Genomic DNA, 2,302 nt, shown 5'->3' on the forward strand with positions numbered 1-2,302 from the left:
GGGGAGGGGCGGAGCCGGCGGGCGGGCGGGCGCCCTAGGCCGCGCTCGCGTCTCCCGGCGGGCGGGGCGCGCGCGGCTCCGGGCCGGCTCGGGGGAGCCTCGGGGGCCGGCGGCTGGGGGTGTTCTGGGGGGCCCCCGCGAGCGCGCGCGGAGGGGAGCCGGCCCGGGGGGTCCCTGCGCACCCCCACCCTTGGCGCTCCTCCCGCCCGGGCCTCCCGAGCCCCGCGTCTGCACTCGGGGTGTCCCCGGAGGAGCCTGCGCCCGAAGCCCCGAGCGGACGAAGTTCGCCGCCCGAGCGGGGAGGAAGCCTCCGAGTGGACGCCGAGCCCAGCCTGGCCCGGGCCGGCGGCGGCGGAAACTTAGCGGGGCGGGGGAGGGCTGGGGCCCCGCCGTCTCTGGGCCGCGCACGAGAAGGGGAAAGTGGGGTGCGGAGGGCAGACAATGGCAGGAAGCCGCGTCTGGACTCCCGGCCGGCCGGCCCTCGCGCCCTGCTCCCGGAGCGCAGGCCCGCCGCCTGTGCCCGCCTTCCCAGCAGACGGGGAAGGACGGGGCTCCGCGCGCCTCCAGGAAGCACTTTCTTCTCGGGCGGCGAATAGGAAGTGCTCTGAGAGTCGTCCGGAGTGCGGCGTCGTTCCCGCACGGCTGGGCGTGCAGGAGTCCCCAGGAGTTCAGAAATCGGGGAAGACGCAGGAATCTCACTGAGGACCGGCAGAGACTGCTCTCACAGGTGCCCTGTGTTCCTAGGAACCCCCTGCCCCTTGGAAGCCTGGGCCGGCCTGAGCGTGCTGCAGAAGGCCCTGGTGGTGACGCCTGGTCGCCTGAGCGGTGCCTCCTAGGAGTGAACTGAGACTGAATTCTCAAGAGCTTGTGTTGCAGAAACAGAAGGAACTTCGTAGAAAAACGAGTCCGTAAGAAAGCAGGGGAAATAACGGGGACCCTGTATGTTGAAGGGGCCCATATCCTTCCTCCTGAACAAGAAGGAATGAGCCGCGGCCTCTACCAGGAGCCAGCGACCTTCAGCCCCAGAAATGTCTGATGACCTAATAGGAACTTCTTAGCACTCTGTACTCACCGGGTGTGGTGAAACACAGGGTGTGGTGGCACACGCCTTTAAACCCAGCCTTTGGGAGGCAGAGGCAGGCCAGTCTCTGAGTTCAAAGCCAACCAGAGCTATATAGTGAGACCCTTTCTATATAGTGGCAAAAAAAAAAAAAAACATGGCTATAGGTTATGTTTATTATTGTGCTGGCTTGAATGATGACGTCTCCAGCGGGTGGGTACCGTTGGGGGCGGACAGAGGCAGTGGAGCCTTGGAGGAAGAGTCACTGGTGGTGGCCACGAGTGTGTGCTTCCTGTGGCTGCTCTGCCACACTTACCACCCGCTCTCACGACACCCCACCATGATGGACTCCAGACCAGTAAGTTTAAACACACACTTTCTTACAAAAGCTGCCTTAGTCGAGGTGCTGTACACAGGGGTTTTCCTTACTTATTGTCAGGAAATTGCAGGGTACAAAACAATAGTATCCAGTCTGAAACCCCAACACTGGGAGGTAGAAACGGGAAAGTCAGGAGTTCAAGGCCAGTCTCTCCTACATACTGAGTTACAGACCAGTCTGGGCTATGTGAGACCAAAACAGGTAAATAAAAATGTGGTCTGATCTCAAGCTCCTGGAATATATATGTTATATATAGGTATATTGCATGAATGCCCAGAAAAAAGTGCAGCTATGTACCAAGATTTAGCAGTTGATGGACAGATGATTTCTTCAGCCACTGCTGACCACACCTATGAAGATGTGCTCAGATGTGTGCCAAGGGTCAGCACAGACAAATGTGACAGGTCCAAGTGGGGGCTCTTCTTTGACAGACAGCTGCAGAACACTTGCCAGTAACTTTCCTGGGCTAACTCTCAGCAGAAACACACAAGGGACTGTGGGAGCAATGGGACGTACTTTAGAAAACAGAATCAGTGTCTCCTCTTGTACCCCAACACAGCTGAAGCTAAGAACTTAAATGGGTCAGGTGTCTGCACACCCAGACTGGCTTTCCCTACGTGCTGTCTTTCTTTGCACCGTATATTCCTCAATGGCTGACCTTCACATCTCAGACCGTGTGGAGCCCTTGAGCACCAGGTTCGAAGAAAGAGCAGGAGCTACACGGGAGTTATGTCCGGGCGCAGCTGCACCCTTCCTAAGTGTTGCTCGGTTTTCCTAGGGCAGAGGACCACTCCTTGCCTTGTTTCCCAGAACAGAGATAGTTGACTGACCTGCGTACACAGACCCTGCCCAGTGGCTGATTG

This window comes from Psammomys obesus, unplaced genomic scaffold, assembly GCF_907164565.1.
Source record: "Psammomys obesus unplaced genomic scaffold, mPsaObe1.curated_primary_1811, whole genome shotgun sequence".
Classification (NCBI taxonomy): domain Eukaryota; kingdom Metazoa; phylum Chordata; class Mammalia; order Rodentia; family Muridae; genus Psammomys; species Psammomys obesus.